Here is a 7,156-nt window from a genome sequence, read left to right as displayed (position 1 = left end):
GGAATAACAGGAACGGAATTTGGAATACGTTAATTAATATAGTTTATAACTTTACATGTAAATAAATTAAAATAAAATACAAAATTAAATATTAATGTCATTTGAAGATAGGTAATTACTTAAACAAATATATACATGTTTATTATTATAATGAAGTAGAGTATTTACAGAAGTAGGAAATGGGATAGGAATCAATGATAAGCTATGATATAAATTGGAATGATCATGGAGAGGACAGGATAAAATAATATGGTTTAAATCGCCAATTTCGCCACACTCGCATAAATCATCACGTCGAACGCCAATTCTCTTAAGGTGTGTAGGAATGCACAAATGACCCAGTCTCATTCGAATAATCGATGATGTTACGTTTTTTGAGAGGTGAATTTTAGCAAACCAAGGCTTAGCTGGGATCACGGGTTGAATTTTTTGATAATGAACTGCTTTTGTTTGACTGCTCAGTCTCCATGACTCATCCCACGCTTCTACGAGAGAGTTCCTGGCAAGAGCAACCAAATCATGAGTGTAGTTATGAAAAGGAAATACATCCCCACAGAATATAGCGTCTTTTGCCATTTTATCAGCTAACTCATTGCCTATAATGCCACAATGGCTAGGTATCCATACAAAAGTAATAGAGTAGCCTTTTAATTTACATTTATATAAAAGATTACGAATCTGAATAATAATAGGAAAACAGTTTTTTAATTTGAAAGGGAATTTATTTAGGGTTTGCAAAGCGCTTAAGGAATCCGAAAATATTAGAGCCTTCTCAAGCCTACCAAGTAGAATATACTCGATAGCCTTGAAAAGTCCATAACACTCCCCAGTAAAAACAGAGGATTCGGGAGGAAATTTAACTTTTTGCACAATATTATTTTGTAAATGGTAGATCCCTACTCCTACATGACTGTCTGCAGAATTTTTTGACGCATCAGTATATAAATGATGCCATCCTTGCCAATTGTTATTATTTATGTATTTAAATATATTATTAGCAAAATATTTATCAGACTTCTTGATACCGATATCATAACGAACATCGGGCATAAGGGTTAGAGCTTCGTATAAAGATTCAAATAACGGAAAAGATGGGACCGAAAAGTAGGAGCGTCCAAAGTCATAAATTTACGATAGCTATGAATGAGTGGGGGTTTAGATTTATGAAGCCAGTATTTACTATTATCGTAACAAAGTTGAGATAGAGTATTAAGTTTAGGAATTAAAGGATGATTAAGAAATTGGTAGCAGCGAAGGAAAAATTTATCTGCCAGATATTGTCGTCGGAGTTGAAGAGGAGGTTCACAACACTCCAACTGAAGAGCGTTTATCGGAGATGATTTCATAGCACCACAGATTATGCGTAAAGCTTTAGCTTGTATTTTATCAATTTTTTGTAATGCACTTAAGTTACATGGCTCTAAAAGAAAAGTCCCATAATCTAATATGCTTCTTATCATTGCATTATAGATTAATTTCATTGTAAAGGGATGGGATCCCCACCAAACACCGGAAAGACTTTTTAACATGTTTAGGTTTCGTTCACATTTTGAATAGATGTATTCAAAATGTGCGTTACCATTCAATTTTGAATCTATTTAGATTTATTTATAATCCTAAAAATTTTACATTTTCTTTTACAGGAATTAGAATTCCATCATAAAAAAACTGTTACAGGCGGAGGCATACGCATCCGTGAAAATAAAACCACCGAGATTTTATCAACCGATAACTGTAAGCCATTCTTGTCCATCCAAATTTTTAATTTCTTTAAGACATTTGTCAGATCCCTACAAGCATCACGTATAGAATTAGAAATTATGTAAATTGCCTTATCATCTGCGTATTGTAACAGTTTTATTATATTATTTAAGTCTAAGCATTTTTCTAAGTCAGCAGTGTATAAGTCGTACAATAAAGGACTTAAAACAAATCCTTGCGGAATACCTTTACGGACAACTCTCGTTTGTGTACAGTCATCTAAATTTAAAATTATAATTCTTTCCAACAGTAGATTTATGATAAAATTTACCAAAATTATTGGCACACCCAAAATAATTAACTTTTCTTTTAGTATAAATAAATTTACATTATCATATGCGGAATTTATGTCCAGAAAACAAGCAACGACAAATTTATTATCTGTTATTGAAATGCGAATGTCTGTTGTCAGTATGGCAATGTTGTCTATGGTCCCTCTACCTTTCTCCGAATTGTGAATTTGACAGGAGGTTATGTTTTTCAACAAACCATTCTAACCAAAGATATTTTACTATCTTTGATTCTAACCTATTTTTGGCTATTTTTTTTTTTTAATGAAATAAGGGGGCAAACGAGCAAACGGGTCACCTGATGGAAAGCAACTTCCGTCGCCCATGGACACTCGCAGCATCAGAAGAGCTGCAAGTGCGTTGCCGGCCTTTTAAGAGGGAATAGGGTAATAGGGGAGGGTAGGGAAGGGAAGGGAAGGGAAGGGAATAGTTGAGGGTAGGGAAGGGAATAGTTGAGGGTAGGGTAGGGAATAGGGTAGGGGTTAGGGGATTGGGCCTCCGGTAAACTCACTCACTCGGCGAAACACAGCGCAAGCGCTGTTTCACGCCGGTTTTCTGTGAGAACGTGGTATTTATCCGGTCGAGCCGGCCCATTCGTGCCGAAGCATGGCTCTCCCACGTATAAATTAAAAATTGCTAAATGTTCAGCAATTTTTAATAATACTGAAGATAATATAATGGGACGATAAGATGTGGCGGAGGACGGTGGTTTGTAAGGCTTTAATATGGGTATCACTTTTTGCATCCGCCATGAAGTTGGTATATTCCCTGATAATAGAATTTCATTAACTAATTCCAGGTAATACTGTAAAATTTCGTCGTTTGCATGTTCAAATAAACTATAAGGAATACCATCCAGTCCAGGAGAAGTCTTTTAAATTTTTTACTACCCCTTTAAGTTCGTCCAGAGTAAAAAGAGAGTTAAGGTCCTCAAAATTTTCATTTAGCATTGGAGATGGAGATAGACAGGAAACTGAAGGAGGAGCTAAGTTATCTAGAAAGTTACTAGACAGAGATTCAGGCATGGGATAGAAGGAAGGTTTAAATGCTGACCTATATCGTCTTATATTATTCCAGACTGTGGTAGGGTGTACATCTGGACTTAGAGATAGACAAAATTTTCTCCAGCTTGTTACCTTTTTTGTCCTGAATAGTTTTTTTGTTTCTCTAACACAATCAAGGTAATGCTGATAGTTAATTATATTTGGGTTTCTATTATACTGTTTTTCACTTTCTTTCCTGTTCCTAATAGCAACTGTGCATTCTTGATCCCACCAAGGTGGAGATGGTGGATGATTAGATGATAAATTCTTTGGAAAAGTGTCATCAGCTGCCTTAATGAATGCCTTGGCCAAGGCATCTGCACAAATAGATGTATTTTCTGATTTTATGTCAGGGAGGAATGGCAACTGATTTGAAAGTAAATTTATAAATTTATCCCAACCCGAATTATTGTTTAAATAGTATTTTTTTGAGGACTGATTATGATTAGGCGATTTATTACTGTTTCTACCTGGAAATGATATAATGATGGGAAAATGATCACTACCGTGACTTGATTCTAAAACACTCCAGTAAAAAGTAGATGAAAGATTAGGTGAACAAATGGATAAATCAGGAGCACTGCAACCTTCATGAGGAGCAGTATGACGGGTTGGATGGCCGGAATTAAGAATGCACAGTTAGTGATAATCTACCAAGTCCAGCAATACATTGCCCCATGAGTTGTCTTTATGACTACCCCATGCTTGATGTTGTGCATTTAAATCTCCAAGTATTACTATTGGTTTGGGTAATGAACTGATTAGATTATTAATGTCAGAAAAAATGTTATATGAAGGATGGGGTATATACAATGAAACGAAACATATGTTATTTACAGATGCAGCAATGATTGAGAAATCTGAGTGATGTGGAGGGAGAGAAATATGATTGATGATGTTTGATGAGCAAGGCTGTACCACTGTGCCCATCAGATCTATCTTCCCTAAGACAGGAATATCCGGAAATCTTAAAAAGAGATTCCGGTTTTAGCCATGTCTCTTGTAAGGCAAGAATAGATGGTTTATATTTATTAATTAGATATAAGATTTCATGTTTTTTGCTAATTGCGCTTCGACAATTCCACTGTATTATGTGGTCCATTATTGGATGTATTGTTACTATTTATTTCTGTATTCAATGAAGCTACGTTGGACGGTGATAAAGTAGATAGCAATGTTATTAATTTGTTTAAGGCTAGAACGGTTTCTTGGAACGTCAAAATTAGGTGCAGGATAGGCTGAACCATTATTTCCTAATGGAGGATTATAATCCTTTACTAAAGTATTATGAGCTTGTCTATCATACCCATACTCCTGTCTGTGAGGAGATTTAGGTTGTTTAAAAAATGTTTTTTTGTAAGATTTTTGACTTAAATTACTATTATTTCTAATGTTGTTATTTACAAAGCTTGATTTTTGTATATTTACAGGTGCTGACAAAGTATTGGAGGATATAAGTACATCAGAATATAATTTTGATACAGTTGGATGGAGTTTGGAGGCTTCAGAATACGACAAGCAATTATGAGCCATTGACTCTTTTATGGACTTTTGTCGTTGATACTCAGGACACTTTTTGTCTGTAGCAATATGTGAACCATGGCAAATACAGCAGTACATAGAATCCTCCTCCACTGAGCAGTTTTCTCCAGCATGACCTTGACCACACCTGTAACACCTAGGTGTGGATCGACATTGACTTTTTACATGACCATACCTGCAGCAGTTATAACATTTTATGGTAGGGAATATATACAGATCTACAGGCAGAGCATTGTAGCACATAAACACCCTCTTGGGTAATACTTGTCCATCAAAAGTTATTACGACCGACTCCCGTATTAATAAATTGAGTTGTTCCATTGACAAGTTTTTTTCTTTAGCCTTCTTATTTTTAAAATCTCCCCACAACCAAAGGGAACTGTTATTTTATTAATAACATCCTCATCAGACCAATCAGCGGGAATCCCTCTGACTAGGCCTATTCTGCTAACTTGAAAAGAAGGTATAAAGGCTTTATATTGATCTGCACTTAATTGTTGGCTATTTATAAAGTTGTTAGCATCCGAATACAGAGAAAATGAAATAGATACTTAGTCTATTTCTAGCGATCTTTTTTATGCTACCATCAAATATATTTTGTATATTATTTTTCTTTAAATAATGGCCAAAAACAATGGGATGAAAATTAACATTTTCATTGGGAGATTTTGTTATTTTCTGTATGTGAACTACATACAGAAAATAACAAAATTTTATACGTGGGAGAGCCATGCTTCGGCACGAATGGGCCGGCTCGACCGGATAAATACCACGTTCTCACAGAAAACCGGCGTGAAACAGCGCTTGCGCTGTGTTTCGCCGAGTGAGTGAGTTTACCGGAGGCCCAATCCCCTAACCCCTACCCTATTCCCTTCCCTACCCTCCCCTATTACCCTATTCCCTCTTAAAAGGTCGGCAACGCACTTGCAGCTCTTCTGATGCTGCGAGTGTCCATGGGCGACGGAAGTTGCTTTCCATCAGGTGACCCGTTTGCTCGTTTGCCCCCTTATTTCATAAAAAAAAAAAAAAAAAAAAATGGAGTCGAGTCAGTGTCTTTATAGGTTAACCTACTTACCCTAGAATCAACTAAGCCTTGGTTTTTCGCGGTATTGTCAATTGTTTGTGTCTCAGCTATTATATTACTGTCTTTACAAGCTGCGTTGTTTTCAGAATCGCTAGAACACATGCAATTAACATCTTTTTTAGCTTTTCTTGGGTCACTTTTAATTTTTTTCATACATTTCCTACAGCGCTTTTTAGATATAATATAATAATAATATCTATGGACGCTTCACACCACGTCTGTCTGGCCCCGTGGTAAGTACCTGAAGGACTTGCGTTACAGGTACCAGACAACGGAAATATATTTAATATTTTTATACTATGCATATATTTAAGATTTTTATTATATGATACACAATTTACACATATTTAATACACATCCATGACCCAGGAACTTTGAAAACTTTTTATTCCGTCGGCGGGATTCGAACCCGCGACCCCCGGCTTGAGCTACCAACGCGCTTACCACTGAGCCACAGAGGTCGTCAAGATATAGCTGGACGTTTACGTGGGTTTGTTGAGTATGAAGCATCTGTATCCATACTCGATTCATTCGAAATGGTCACATAATGACCAACGGGGGGACCAGGTCCCCCCGGGTCAGGCTCCTCCATGGTATTCTTATAAACTACAAAATAAAAGAAGACTTACCTAAATTAAACTTAACTACACTACTAATGAGAGAAAATATGACTAAAAATAAACTATATAATTAACTATTTAGATAAAAAAAATAATTTTAAAATTTTAAGAAAAAATACCGCGACCGCCTTTTTCAAGTTCCCGCGCTTTTCGAATCAAAATGTCAATTGTCATCATGACATGAGTTTGACAGCAAGTTTTTTTAACGGCTACTATACTTCAAAGTTCAAACACTGACCTCTACGCTGGAGTCCAGCCAGCGGCCTATTGCTAAATTTTTATGCCTTTGCCAAAGGCCAGTCCAGCAGCTCTGTTGACAGTTTATCACGCTTGCAATCGCGTAAAGATAAGCGTACACAGCCCACATGTCGGTATCGTACGCAACGGACGTCTCGCATCAAACATAATTTTTTCACAATATTCCACTGTATCGACAGTGTACGGATTACCGACTATTATAGCCTATCAAATGAATGTTCAAAAGGGAGGTGTGGATGGAGTGAACTCTCTACAAGGAACACGTACACACCCTAAAGTATTATCACTTATTTTTGTTCTCTAACTATTGTATAAAACGTATAATCACTACATTTTAGTCAATAGTTACAGGATCGGAGAGCCACCTTCTCATTTTTTTACCAAACAGACTCAGTAAATTTTATTTTTTATCCATATATCTTGTTCCATATTCCTATATTACTTATTAGATGACGCCCGCAACTCCGTTGCGCCAAAACTCGTTTATCGCGCGGGAACCGTACATTTTTCTGGGACAAAAGTATCCTATGTCCTTTCCCGGGACTCAAGGTATCTCCA

The sequence above is a fragment of the Aricia agestis genome, chromosome 8, assembly GCF_905147365.1.
Source record: "Aricia agestis chromosome 8, ilAriAges1.1, whole genome shotgun sequence".
Taxonomy (NCBI): domain Eukaryota; kingdom Metazoa; phylum Arthropoda; class Insecta; order Lepidoptera; family Lycaenidae; genus Aricia; species Aricia agestis.
Note: the sequence above shows the minus strand (reverse complement) of the source record.